The sequence below is a fragment of the Jaculus jaculus genome, chromosome 17, assembly GCF_020740685.1.
Source record: "Jaculus jaculus isolate mJacJac1 chromosome 17, mJacJac1.mat.Y.cur, whole genome shotgun sequence".
Classification (NCBI taxonomy): domain Eukaryota; kingdom Metazoa; phylum Chordata; class Mammalia; order Rodentia; family Dipodidae; genus Jaculus; species Jaculus jaculus.
In genome coordinates, this window is record NC_059118.1 from 57474621 (window position 1) to 57489954 (window position 15334).

General features: G+C 44.8%; 1 protein-coding gene across 9 annotated transcripts in view; it reads right to left on the bottom strand.

The window, feature by feature from the left end:
- The window catches only part of Phactr1 (phosphatase and actin regulator 1), a 541488-nt gene that overhangs the window by 323534 nt on the left and 202620 nt on the right, over window positions 1-15334 (bottom strand). The window contains exon 1 of one of the 9 annotated variants that reach the window (XM_045136637.1): window positions 7699-7835. The exons of the other annotated variants lie outside the window; for them this stretch is intronic. The gene's annotated coding sequence lies outside the window, so the exon portion shown is untranslated. Of the gene's footprint in view, window positions 1-7698; window positions 7836-15334 lie in introns of those variants that run through there. 9 annotated transcript variants of the gene reach the window in all.

Sequence of the window (15334 nt, forward strand, 5' to 3'; positions counted from 1 at the left end):
GCCGCGGAGACAGGCCTGGCGCAAGCTCAAGTCTGTGTACTTCTGATTCAGTGGGTCCCTGTCTGTGCTGGGTGTCAGAAAATCACTCAGGAGGCATGATTTTGACACCCAGGGAAATGAACTTTTCCTCTAAGGTCTTTGAGGGGTGCCTTATATTCCTGCAGTCCTGGGAGTTTAACCTATTGGCATCATAGATTTTAGGCAAGTGCACTACCACTAAGCTATATGCCCAGCGAGAGTGCCCCTTTTATAAAATATATTTTATTTATTTATTTATTTGAGAGAGAGAAAGAAGCAGAAAGAGAGAGAAGAAGAGAGTGTGAGAAAGAGAGAGAGAGAGAGAAGGAGGGAGGGAGGGAGAGAGGGAGAGAATGGGCACATCAGGGCCTCTAGCCATTGCAAACGAACTCCAGATGCATGTGCCCCCTAGTGCATCTGGTTTTTGTGGGTTCTGGGGAATTGAACTGAGGTCCTTTGGCTTTGCAGGCAAATGCCTTAACTGCTAAGCCATCCCTCCAGCCCTTGTTTGTTTGTTTGTTTGTTTTTGAAGTAGGGTCTCACTCTAGCCCAGGCTGACCTGGAATTCACTATGTAGTCTCAGGGTGGCCTCAAATTCTCGGTGATCCTCCTACCTCTCTCTCCCAAATGCTGGCATTAGCAGCATGCACCACCACACACCTGGGTAGTGTGACCTTTTTAATGAAATAAGAACACAGGGGCTGAAGAGATGGCTTAGCGATTAAGACAATTGCCTGTGAAGCCTAAGAACACAGGTTTCAATTTCTAGGTCCCACATAAGCCTGTTGCACATGTGCACCAAGGTGCACGTGTGTCTGGAGTTAGTCTGCAGTGGCTGAAGACTCTGGCATGCCCATTCTCTCTCTCTCTCTCAAATAAATTAGGTAAAAGAGAACATGGTAGGACATTTCATGAGTCACTAAATATGTACTCCTTTGTTCCTTTTTATATAGTTTTCTTTGTCACTACTGCTGATGTGAAAGAAAATCAAAGTGCATGTCTTGCTTGCATGAGTCCCTTTACTTAGCATTTTTCTGACTGGAGATGGCATCACACTGCCACTTGAGAACCCTGAGTGTGCAAATGGTCCCATTTAAGATCCAGATGCCTCTTCCTGCTGGGGGGAGGAACACAGAAGTGCAAATGCTCTAACCCTCAGCTTCAAGCACCTGTTAGCCACCTGCTCCTCCTGTCCCCACGTCTGTCTTTCTGAGTCGGCACATTTAGAACAGAGGTCAGTCCCCTATGCTTGATGTGATGGGGAGGACATCAGAGCCATGACAGGAACCTTTTATCACCCCGTCTGAAATCAGAGAGATGAAATTTAGAAATGAAGCAACTTGTAAATATCATGACAGATCATCTTCCTCTCTCCTTCCAAGTTCTGTCTCTGCAGTACTGAGCATGTTTCAAGGAGCTCTGCCACTAGCCACACTGTTAATGCAGAATGGGAACAGGGAGGACTGAAGAGACGGCAGTGAGTATACACAGTCATGCAGAGCATGGCACAGACTGTAATAACAACATCAATCTTAAACTTCCTTTAAGAGACAGAACATTGAAAAGAAGTGGGAAATTGTCCAGAAAAGTGTCATCATCCTTGTGACCTCAAAAGCACACCTAATCGAAAACTATGTCAGATCCATTGTCCTGGAATAGTTGTCATTGCCGAGACACACCATTGCTAAGGAGATACTACTGGTGCTTTGACAGAACTCATGGGAATCAATGAAACAAGATCCTCACTTTCTCATTCATGGAAACGATCTCAGGAAGTCAAGTTTCTCCCAAGCTTAACCCAGGCTAGCTGAGCTTCCATTCATCCATCCGTCCGTCTGTCCGTCTGTCTGTCTGTCCATCCATCCATCCATCCATCCATCCATCCATCCATCCATCCATGCATGGATGAGCTCTTGGAGTTTGGAGGTACCATTTCCTTTTTAAAAAAATAGTAGGTTCCTGTATTCATTAAATTCTTGCTACTGTGACAAAGATCAGCTTAAGAGAGAAAGGTTTATTTCAGGGTGCAGTTTCAGAGGGTAGAGTTCATTGTGGCAAGAACAGCATTACAAGAGCAGGAAGAGGAAAGCATATTGTCACATCAGCAAGAGGAGGTAGAGAGGGAAGGATGCAGCTGCTCAGCTCTCTCCCTCTCTCTCTTTTGGTTTTTTGAGGTAGGGTTTCATTCTAGTCCAGGCTGACCAGGAATTTGCTATGTAGTCTCAGGGTAGCCTTGAACTCATGGTGATCCTCCTACCTCTGCTTCCCCAGTGCCATCACGCCTGGCAGCTCTCTCCTTTCTTATATAGTTTAGGACCCAGCCTATGGAATGCTGCCCCGTCTACAGTTAAGGCGTGTCTTCTCCCCTTAATTAATCTAATCATGCTACTCCCTCACACACCTGCACAGAGGCTTGCCTAACTAACCGAGGCAGTCCCTCACAGGTGATTCTAGATGCTGTCAATTGTCATCACAATTTCATTCTGGAGTATATTAATTCACAAACAAGAATACCATGTTTAAAAATAATTTCCTTTAACTTGATGGCTGCTAAGGACTGAATTAGGACATCTAAAATTTGTATGGTAAAGCTCTGACTCCAGTATCTCTGAACATAACTCCATTTGGAAACTTGACTTTTTAAAAAAATATTTTGTTTATTTATTTGAAAGTGACAGACAGAGAGAGAAAGAGGCAGATAGAGATAGAAGGGGGGGGTAATAGGTGTGCCAGGGCCTCTAGCCACTGCAAATGAACTCCAGACTTGTGCACCACCTTGTGCATCTGGCTAATGTGGGTCCTGTGGAATCGAGCCTTGAACTGAGGTCCATAGGCTTCACAGGCAAGCACTTAATGGCTAAGCCATCTCTCCAGCCCAGGAAACTTGACACTTAAAGAAGCAACTCTGGAGAAATAAGGTCTAGGGTAGGCTTTATCACATGGTGTCCCTATAAGAAGAGATTAGGGTGTAATCACCACACAAAAGAAGGAATGGCCACGTAGAGACACAATAGGAAGACAGCTATCTGCATTCCAGGAAGACAGGCCTCAGGAGAAGCCAACACTTTGATCTTGGACTTCATAGTTGGCAGAAATTGTGAAGGAATAATTTCCTTTCAAGCTACCTAGTCGGTGACACTTTGTTATAGAACCCTAGGAAATGAATATAATACCTATTGGTTACTTGTTAGCTAAAGTAAGATTATATAAAATGATTTTTTTCTTTATTATTGGTAAGAAAATTTGTGTTTTGGTACCATGTTCCTCATTAAAAAATATTTTTATTTATGAGAGAAAGAAAGAGTGTAGGTTTGTCACTGCAAATGAACTCCAGATGCATGCGTCACTTTGTGTGTCTGATTTTACGTGGGTAGTGGAGAACTGAGCACAGGCCAGCCTGCTTTATAAGCAAGCACCTTTAACTGCTGAGCCATCTCCCCAGCCCATATTCCTTCTTTCTTAACCAACTTTCTTTAATCCTAAATACTCAATGCTCTTTGGGTAGGCCCCGGTGGAGTTTATATTCCCAATATCATCAAGAATAATAATGAAGGCCTTTAATCCCAGCACTAAGGAGGCAGAGGTAGGTGGATTGCCATGAGTTCGAGGCCACCCTGAGACTCCATACTGAATTCCAGGTCAGCCTGGGCTAGAGTGAGACCCTACCTCAGAAAACAAAAACAAAACAAAACAAGACAAAAAAAAATGAAGGTTTTTAGCATCTCATTTGTTCCTTTTAGGTAACTGGGAGTAGGAGTTATGTCTTATTATTTTCTAGGTGGGAAAATAAGGCTTTTCTGAATGTTTTACTCAGATCGTGGCTGAGCTTACATTGCAGCGTTTCCCTCTTGCCTCCTGTGCTGCGGCCTCCACCTGGCACTCCTCTCCCCTTCTTGAAAAGCACTGTAATATTTGTAACTTTGGTTGATATTTCACTACTTGCTTCTCTGTTCCTGAAAACTGATCTCATTGATTTTCTGCCACTTTGTTGGGTTCTTTTTTCCCACTTCTCATAAATTTTGGCACTGGTATTTTCTTGCAGTGAGTTTATCAGAGGAGAATAGCCAGTGCCCTTCTTCACTGTGCCCTCCTTATAACAAATTCCAAGAGGAAAGCTTATCTCCTTAAATTTCGTAGAGAATCCCAGGCTATACTTGGAGAATGTTTTCATCTCACAGCCCCTTGCCTGCAGCTGTGGATTCTCAGCTTTATGAAGTGGTGAAGTGAATACTCGTGGAATGCACAAGTAAAGGTCTTTTTAGCATCGCTAGATGAATTAGTCTATGCTACAGTCTTAGGGCTTTATATTACATGATCAGAAGGGTTTTGTTTTTTTTTTTTAAATGGGAGGTACTGAATATCTCTGTGTGTAAGGAGACTGCAAAGAGAAAATAAAATCACAATCCTCATGGACCTAGAAAGGGCAAAAGTAGGCTGGAGAGATTGCTTAGTGGTTAAGACTCTTGTCTTAGGACCCATGTTTGACTCATCAGATCCCACATAATCCACACACTCCATACACACAAGGTGATGCATGTGCATGGATGCACATATGCACAAGGTGGCGCACACATCTGGAGTTTAGTTACAGTGGCTGGAGGCCCTGGCATGCCAATTCCCTCCTCTCTCTCTCTTTCATAAAAAAAAAAAAAAAAAAAAAAAAAGGCTAGTCTGTTGGGCTTGCCTCAGAAATGGAAAAAGCCTTTGTAGTATCCCCAGTGGAACACTGGAATTACAGTCCTGGACCACTGTGGCCAATCTCCATGAGCTTCACTAGTGGGCTGATATCTCCAGGACCTCTCAGCCCAGTGGATTTGGGTTGACAGGCAGAACTGTCTTGAGCAGTTTGGCAGAAGCAGGAAAACCCAACCAGTTGCATCAAATCTGTCTCCACTGCAAGGTGTCTAGAGCTTCCAGAGATAAAGCCTTCATTGGTTCTCTGCTGGAGTGGCCTTCCAGCTTGGAATAGCAGGACGGTATTGCCTGATGGTTAGTTCCCAGGGAGCCTGGAGACTGGGACCATTCATCTGGTGCTATAACTGATATTCTTAAGGATATTTCCCCATTTGCTGCTTAATATCACCATATTTTCTTAGGGCACCTCATGTGGCCAGAAAAGAATAGCGACTAGAAATGAACTCCTGGGACACTGATACACTGTGTGCCTTAAACCAGTTCAATGGATTCTTCTATGCAAAACGCAAGGAGAACGATGCCTCCTGGTGCAGAGGGCTGGGCATGCTAATGAATTAATTCCCGAGCATGTTGAGGATCACAGATGTTGAGTCAAAACTTCACATATGTTCTTGACTCTTTGGCATATTAATGGGAATGAATGGCCTAGGCTTGTAAATATTTTGTGGTTACTACATACCATACATGTAACAACAAAAATAATAGTGTGTTGGCGCACGCCTTTAATCCCAGCTCTCAGGAGGCAGAGGTAGGAGGGTCACCATGAGTTAGAGGTCACCCCGAGAGTACATAGTGGATTTCAGGTCATCCTGGGCTACAGCAAGACCCTCCTTCAGAAACCAACAACAACAGGCCATGTTCACGGTGCTGCCATGCAACGCTGTGCTGTTCTAGCCCTGAATCGTTTCCTTACTTCCACTGTAACTTGTTAACACCCAGTTGTACCGAGGATGCAACCGAGTGCTAGGTAGCTCAAGAAACTTGTCTAGTATTTACTTAGTGAGCAGGTCTTACTCACTGGACTGAATTGGGGTAGGAACTCATGTCTGATCCATAAATTTGTTTTAATCAAAGCATGTGTGCTACCATAAACACTGGATTTTCAAAAACCCATCACATTCTAACCATTCATCCCCTAAATTATTGAAGTGTCCAGAAACGGATGGACAAAACTTGGCATCCACGATGCATTTCCCAGACTCCCCTCATACTGAGGGCAACGCAAAAGTCCTCTACGAAACTGAAAGCCTGGGTTCAGGTCCTGGCATAGAAAACGTGGGCGCCAAAGCCTCGGGGGATTGCCAAATTGTAGAGGATTAGTACGCAAAGCAGTGTACTCAGCGTGAAAGGTGCTCGGGGCGTTCTTTCAGGCCCCATCTGGAGGCCATCGTTGGGCCTCTGTCTTCAGCAAAGCACTGACGTGAAGAAATGTGGGTTTCCAGGCCTTTCAATTAATGGAAACTACAAAATCGGAATTCCATTAATTAAGCAATACTTTCTTGGGAGACTGCTAGGGGCTCCAAAAGGAGGTCCATAAGCTATTCTTCTATATTATACATATGATCATATATTATCTATACTTCAAATGTCAATTTTAACGAAAGACCTCCTGATGACAGTGGGGTACTCTTTAGTATTGTCTGCGGGCATCTGAATAAAGGGGAGCAATAGCCCCCAACCAGGATGGAGAGGAACATAAGCATTCATGACCCACTGAGTCTCTTGAATCTTCAAATGTGGTCTGTGGTCTTAGAGATTTAAGACCTCAGTGCAGACATTTCAATTCAGATATCCAAATGTTTTTCACAGAATAACTACCACCCAAGAGGGTTGTTTAAACACATTTGCTCAGATCTAGGAGTGTGGTGAGGAGGGGTAAGACACAGCAAAAACTTGAATATCTCTTTGTAGACAGTATTCTTTAGGATATTTCCTCATTTGCTGCTTAGTATCACTACATTTTGTCGGGGCACCTCATGTGGCCAGGAAAGAACACTGACTAGAAAGGAACTCCTGAGGCTCATGCCTGGTGTGTGTCTAGGAGCCTCTAGCAGCCCGAGCGGTCTAGTCCAGTGATGGGCTCTTCTCGCTCTGGGGAGACTGATTTCATGTCCACGCCTGGAAAGCAGGAGGACCATGCCACCAAAACTACGCCTCATTTTACCCTGGCATATCCAAGTCATCTTTCCTGCCATCAACTTCTCTCTGAGCTCACCTTCCCCCAACACACAGCTGCGGATTCGGATTTTTCCTTTCCTGTCTCTTCAAGTCAGAAACTTCCAGAGGCTCCTAGATGTCTGCGGAGCCCCTAGGCCCACCCGTGGCGGCGAGCGGACCTCCTAGGTTTACCAAACATCACCAGACCTCGGTCCTTCCTCGCTGACGATGCAGGTTGGGCACATTCTGGGAACCGGATTGGAAGATTTCTAAACCAATTCATACTGGCAGGAGATTCTCTAAATCAAACGGAGCACAGAAGCAATACAGAATCCACTTAAATCAACAACAACAACAAAACCACTAAAAATGATTCCAGACTCCAGTGCCTACCTTAAAGATGGCCCGGAGCTCAGTGCTGTGCTCACACGTGCCTCCGCCCCGCTCGGGCCCTGGGCTCCGGCTCTCAGACTGCTGGGCTTTTCGAAAGTGTGCAACAGTTTTCCCCAGGGCAGGGCTCTGCACACACCGGCTACACACCGCCCCGCCGTGCCAGGCAGCCCCTTCCTCCTCCCTCCCCGCGCGGCCAGCGCCTGGCAGCTGACCAGCTCCCTCCCGGGATGGAATGGAGAAGTTGGGGGACCGATCCAAGTCGCCCTGCGCGCGGTGGCTGCGCGTCTCGGCCGCAGGGGGCCACCGCGTTCCCTTGCTAAGGCAGGACCCCTTCCCAGAGGAGCCTGCGGACCGGTCACCTCCTCCCGGGGACGTGGCCACCCAGACCCGGTGGCGGCGGCGGCGAGGTGGTGGCGGGACGCGGTCGCGTCTTACCTTCACACAGCCCCGGGTCTCAAAAGCCCGGCTTCAGTCTCCAAGGAGTCCCACTTTCTACTCCGCACGGGAGGACACGGGTCTCCGAAGAAGAGGACATTTCGAAATGAAACAGAAACCTGCGCGTGGCGGCCCCAAGCTCGGGCGTCTTCCCACCCAGCCCGCGGCTCTGCTCGCTGGCTCGGTCTGGGAGGATCCCAGGAAGCCGCCTGCCTCCGAGGAGTCGGAACTCCCGGCCTGAGCTGCAGCTTTTTTTTTTTAAATTTTAATTTTAGTATTGTGAGCTTTTTAACATGCAGTTTGTCTCCTGCAGGGAATTAGCTTAGCGATCCCATCACCTGACTCTCAGTGGCTCCATTATATAATTCAAGTTGATATAAAACCATTTTCTCCCCTGAGCCCCCATTCCCATCCCAGGGCAACATCCATTGAACCCTCCCTACCGGCCCTGACAACCTTTCTAGAACCTTCGCTTGGGGGACTGTTCTTCTGCAGTGTGCCCTTTGGTTTGTTCTTCTTGGACACAGCAGCTAAACCCCAGCGCCCTTAGCATGGATTTCTCGAGATGTAACTGCAGTTTCCTTGATAAGCTCCAAGGGCTGCTCTCTCTGCGGGTGGGATGAACTGCTGAATGGATTTTCAAATGACAGAAGTACCCTGGGAGAGCTCCCAAAGAAAGAAGAGCAGAGTGTGCAAAGTCTAACGGCTACAATGGTTAGTATTGTTGTCCTTTATCTAAAGCCTGCGCAGTGCAGAAGGGTGGCTGGGTGCTCAGAGGTCTTTAGTCAACTCCCGCCACCGCCCCCACGCCCTGGCCTTGGCCTTCCTAAACCTCCTAGCCACTTCACATAGGCATACTGCCCAAGTGAAAAGCTGCTTGCTTGCTATGCAAGGCCAAACCTGCAACCTCCACTTCCAATCATTATCACCATCCCTAAGGCCAATGCATGCACTTTGAAGCCACCACTGTTTGCAGGAGTAAACAAGGGTCATTTGAATCTACCTCAGTTTCCCTGTTCCTCATCTGCCTTCTCTTTCCAGTTGATGTTTATTAGAGGCCACTGAGAACTGGGGGTGAAGAAGAAGATTCTTGCTGGGCTCCAGAGATGGCTCAGCAGTTAAGGCACTTGCCGGTAAAGCTTAAGGACCAGAGAGTTCAATTCTCCACTACCCACGCAAAGCCAGATGCACAGGATGGCATATGTGTCTGGAGTTCATTTGCAGTGGCTGGAGGCCCTGGTGCACCCATTCTCTCTCTCCCCATCTATCTATCTATCTATCTATCTATCTATCTATCTATCATCTATCTATCTATGCCTCATTCTCTTTCCCTCTCACTGTCTCTCAAATCAATTAATAAATAAAATATTTTGGGGAAAAGGCCTGTTGCTAAGTGGTGATGGCCATGCATGACACTGACAGCCTCAGGAACCTCAGCTCCATGTAATGCCAGGATGAACGATGTGTGTGGGCGCTGGGTCCACCACTCTCCAAAACAGCCAGGTCTTGCTGCTGGATCCGAGAAGGACCTGAAAGGGACTCCTGCCGTCTGCGAGAACAGATGCTAATGTTAACCCCTCTTTATTTTCCCTTGTCTGTCTGATTTTTGCCTTCTTTACACCTTGCCCATGTCCACAAAGGAGACTGTTCCTTCCTGGGGCCATGATCTAGTCGGTGTCACTGGATGGGTGCTGTGCTCTAAGAATCACTTGTGAAATGCTCTGTGAGTCTTCACCTGTACATCCCTCTGAAGTGGGCAGGAGGTAGCTGCTATTCTTATCAAACCCAGACAAGCTAGTGGCTGGAATGACAGTCAGGTCCACTCTTGGAGCTCTGGCTTGTACAGGAAGAACCAGATATGTATGAAAAAGATGGAAGTGGATAAATCTAATGACAGATTTATGTTCATTAATGTCTCACCCTCAGGATAAAACATACAACCTTGTGTGGCAGTTACCATAGTAACTATTTTTTTTTAACAAAACAGGAATAAAGGCCATTGGGAGATATTAGAAAATATCAGGTTGGTAGGACCTGCTTTCCTAGTATTGGACAAGGAATTACAATGAAAAATACACTTGGCTAGGTCTATGTAGTCATTAAATATCGGCATGGTAAGACCTGAGTTTCCTAGGCCATACTGATCAGTAGAAGTATGAGTCATACATGTAATCTTAAACATCCTAGTAGTCATATTTAAAAATATTGGGTTGGAGAGATGGCTTAGTGGTTAAGGTGCTTGCCTGTGAAGCATAAGGACCCAGGTTCTACTCCCCAGAGCTCATGTGAGCCAGATGCACATGGTGGCACATGTGTCTGGAGTTCATTTGCAGTGGATAGAGGCCCTGGAGCACCTATTCTCTCCCTCTCTCTGTCTTTTTCTCTCACAAATAAATTAAAAAAAAGAAAATTCAAAGTATCATTCCAAGATATAATTAAAATGGAAATTAACAAACTCTTTTGTATTCTTTTCTCCATCTCTGAATTCTGATATGTATGTTTCACTTAAATCACATGTCAGGACTTGTCACATTTCAAGGGCTTGGTAGTCAGATGTAGTTAGCAGTTACTGCATGAGATGGCCCAGTCATTGGGGGCTTAGGAGATCATATTTGCCTATTCTGCTTTTGAAATTTTAGAAAAGTATATTGCATTTATTCAGTTCTAGTCCCACATCATAACTCAACTGGCGTCTTCCTGTGTGGAGTGGAAAATAGCAAATTATTTTGAAATTGAAATAATGTGAAAATTTAGTTTCTTTCATGCTACCAGCAAAGCATGAAGATTAAGAAAAATAAATCTTTGGTTTATAAAACATTCTTTCCTTGGCCTACTGCCTTTGTCCATAAGTGTCCTCAGAGTCATACTTGATTCCATTTATTTTTAAGGTTTTTTTTTTTTTTTTTGAGGAAGGGTCTCTCTCTAGCCCAAGCTGACCTTGAATTCATTATGTAGTCTCAGACTGGCTCCAAACTCACAATGTTCCTCCTACCTCTGCTTCCTGAGTGCTGAGATTAAAGTTGTGCGCCCTCTTGCCCGGCCTGACTCAATATCCTACATAGAATCTACATCTATATCTTACATACCTTCCCCCACCCTGCCCTGAAATAAACCACCCAATCTTATCAAATCTACCTGTCACCTTTCTCAAGACAGAGTCTTATCTGTAGCCAAGGACATCATAAGAACTGGTCTTCCAGCCTGTACCATCTACCCTTCAGGTTCATTCATTCTCTATCTGCCTTAGGTGTGAGAATATGTCCAACTCACGCATTGAATCCTGTGACTTCTCAGCTTTAGGGACGTAAACAGCCACCACATTCTTAGGACTGTAACTCTACTGCTTGCTGTAGAACACCGAGAATTCATAAACTGGAGTCAGGGACCTGCCTGCCTTGCCTCACTGCTTCACTTCTTGGTCAATATACTTTACTGTGGCAAGATTCCCAAGACTCTTTGGTTGCAGTTTGATTTCTCTGCCTCACAAGTCTTTTCTGTGCTTTCTCCTGACAACATGGCATGATCTTCCCAGCCCTGTTCATCTACTGACTAGCTTTCCCTGCGTTTGTAGCCCTGTGCTACCTCACAACTTTCAGAAATAAGTGTGGTACGGCAGGGGCAGCAAAACACCTACAACCCAGCACTCAAGAAGGGGAGGCAGGAGGACCCCAAGTTTGAACATGCCTGTGTTACATAGTGATATACGTCCTCAAAAAATAGAGAGCACTCTAACGTGTCAGTCTGGCATAATCACAGGACATGCTACCTAAGGTCTCTTCAGTACCAGGAACCATGTGTCATTTACCTTTCAGTTCACGTCAGGGCACAGGAATATCTCTATGAAGTAATAGTGATGCAAAATTTGGAGTTCTTGGGCCTTTGAACCCCAACTTTCAGGTTCCTGTGCATCTTAAAAAGGAAGTGAGAAAACCAACTCTGAGAAGGGTACTTTGTGAATTCTGAGGCACATTTTAGGGAGCAGCTGTATGCAGGGAAAAGCTGGAAAGACTCAAGCCAGAAGGGGTGTCTCCTTGCTTGGCTGGAGAGGTAGGAGGGGCACGGAGAGAATGTCCTTCACAAAGAAAATCTCTCTGGAAACGTCCTCTGGAGACAACACGTATGCACACTCATATGCATAAGCCCAGGCCGAAAGATGAAGAAGAAACGCAAACGGGAAGCAAAGCACCAGCCCTTCACCTTCCCACTTACACAGGACCAGGAACGACTAAAAAATGCCCAGTAAAGGACTCAGCGCTTCAAGAAAGGTCACCATGTCGTAGAAGCAGAAAGCTCCCAAAATCAAGACAGGTAAGTACTCAGATGAGAAGAAGTCTTTGCCTCTTTCCCAGTCTGACTGGGATGTGGGAAGAGAGTATACCAGAGCAGGGGTCAGGAGAGGCCACTGCCAGGAGAACACAGCCAAGAGCCAGATTACACCTGTGGCAGGTCCACTTCTGTGGGTCAGGCAGCCAATTAGGATGAGACTTGCCATCAGGCTCAGGTGTGTGTGGGAGAGGGATCTGATTGATGCATGGACTCAAGGGCTGGCTCTGAAGGGAAATATGAAGTGCTGTTTCTGAGGAATTCCTCGCAGTCATCGTGGATGAGAATGGATCAGATGTGGGTTCTAGCCCTGCCAGGGCATGCAGTTAGCATCTCCTTGTTCCTCTCCAGCCTCGTCCCTGTTCTTCTGTTTCTCCTTCAGAAGGAGTACTAAATGCTCAAGGGTACTAATACTCTCCATTCCCCACTAATTATCTGATACATTATCACCATGGTCATCACAATTATCATTAACATGGTACTGATATCAATTAGCACACACTGAGTACCAAACACTGTTTAGGCATTTTACACACATTTCATTTACTTCAATAAGAAATCAATAAGATAGGGACTTATCTTCAATATTTAATAGATGCATCATCTTGAATGCAATTCCTTTTTTACGTGTGTTAAGCCACTCTTATAAACCCCTACTTATGACAAGTTGATGAACTCATATCTCCAAGATGCACAGGATTACATCCTCATGTGTTAACTTATTTGTAAGTTACCTAATACAAGTGACATTTTTGTACTTTTAGTGTCTACCTTTAAAGATTCAAATTCCAAAAGAGTTTGGAAAAATACTTTAATAGTATTTTATACACAATAAGCAAATGGTGGCTGTAAGGGCTTGATGAAGTCTGACAAGTGTACACTCTAAGATAGAACTTTTAGCTTCATTGCTCAGAGACTTTTTTTATCTTCATTTCCTGTTGCCTAGTAGTTTATATATAAATCAGTCTTTCGGTGCTTTAGATAGTGGAGGGACCAACAACAAAGATGCTGAGGATGTGGAGCAGCAGGAATTCTCATCACCGCTGATGGGGACACGCATAGTTCAGTCATGTTGGAAGTCGAATGTTCTCAGAAATCATGTATGCATGTACACCAAGGAGTTGCAAAACCTCATATCCAAACAAAAATCTACACATGAAATTTTCATATGCCCACATAGGGATGCATCAAGTTTCTTCCATAGGTGAATGGTTAAGTAAGCTATGGTGGTACCTTAATACAATGGAATATTATTCAAATAAGTGATCAAGCTATGAAAAGAAATGGAGGCAGAGGCCATTGTTATTCTAAGAAAATCTCAGTCTTGGTGGTGAGATCTCTCCAGTGAATTGTTGGTCAGGGAGGCCACTGAGGTCCCCCAAACAATATAGGCTATTGTCATTGCTCTTAGCTGCCTTCTAGGCCAGGATGGTAAGACCCTATTGCTAACAATACAACTTACTCCAAGAGCAGCACACTGGGAAATCAAGCTGGAACTGAGCTGGAAGCTTCCTCCTTGCTGTGCAGCTGGCATAGTAATGGAAAGAGCTATATGGACTGTTTGGGAGAAAAGTCAACAGCCATCTTGCCCAGCAGTAAACTCTGAATCACCCAACTAGCCATGCCATACAGGTGAGATGTGCCCACTGGTGCAACAGAGGGAGGACTGTTATGGGGGGACCAATTGCTCTCCAATGGGTTTGAGACCCATGCCATAGGAGGCCATTCATAAAAAATTCAGGAAAAATAATAGAGGGCTGGAAAGATGGCTCAGGAGTGCAAAACCTAACAATCCAGATTTAATTCCTCCTTACATAAAATCAGATGCACAAAGTGGCACATGCATCTGGAGTATGCTTGCAGTGGCTAGAGACCCTGGCATACCACTTCTTTCTTGCAAATTATACATATACATATATATATATATATATATATATATATATATAAAAGAAACAGGGCTGGAGAGATGGCTTAGAGGTTAAAGCACTTGCCTGCAAAGCCTAAGTACTCATATTTGACTCTCCAGATACCACATAAGCAAGACACACAGTGATATAAGCATGGAATGGAAAGTCGCACATACATCCAAGGGGAGCACATGCATGGAGAGTTTTATTGCAGTGGCTGGAAGCCCTGGCATGCCAATTATCTCTCTCTCAAAAAAAAAGAAAGAAAGAAAAGAAATAAAGGAAGACAAAAAAGGATATGGAGAAAATCTGAATGCACAGTAAAAATTTTTTCTGATTTATTTATTTATTAGAGACAGAGTGAAGGACAGAGACAGGGGGAGGGGGTGTGGGAGTGCCAGGGCCTTTAGCCACTGCAAACAAACTCCAACTGCATGCACCACCATGTGCATCTGGCTTATGTGGGACCTGGAGAATCAAACATGGGTCCTTAGGCTTCACAGGCAAGTGCCTTAACCACTAAGCCATCTCTCCAGCCATGAATGCACATTATTAAGTGAAAAAATAAAAACTCAACGTGAAAAGGCTACATGAAGATTTGAGTCTAACTTTTTCAAATTTTGGAAAAGATAAACACTATGGTGAGAGTGAATGATGGTTAAGGTTACAGAGGGTGGGTTAGGTGGAGCACAGGGAGTTTGGGGAGACTGTAAAACTACTGTTTCATATATACTGGCAGCCATATGTCACTATACATTTGTGTGAAACCATTAAAACCATTGACACTGAGTGTGGACACTAAGGTGAACAATTGACTAGGGTTGGTACTGATGTATCTGTGGGGGGGGGCATCTATTACAATGAATGTAGCACTCTGGCAGGAGATGGTATGTGTATTATGGATGTGGAAAATCTATATAGCTACCTTTCAATGTTGCTGTGAACCTAAAACTGTTCTAAAAACAAAGTTGATTTAAAAATACATGGGGCCCATAGATAGTTTAACTCCTGGGAACCTATGGTTATACTTGCTGGCCTCTGATTAATGTACAAATATTTCCTCTATTAGGCTATCAGTTATTCAAGAATTTACTATTTTTTCTACTTTGTTTCCAGAATGTATGATCAAACCTTATGAGTGGCAGTGCATATGCTAATGCTTAAAAAATTCCTGGGCTGGAGAGATGGCTTAGCGGTTAAGTGCTTGCCTGTGAAGCCTAAGGACCCCGGTTCAAGGCTCGGTTCCCCAGGTCCCACGTTAGCCAGATGCACAAGGGGGCGCACACGTCTGGAGTTCGTTTGCAGTGGCTGGAAGCCCTGGCACGCCCATTCTCTCTCTCCCTGTATCTGTCTTTCTCTCTGTGTCTGTCGCTCTCAAATAAATAAATAAATAATTTAAAAAAAAA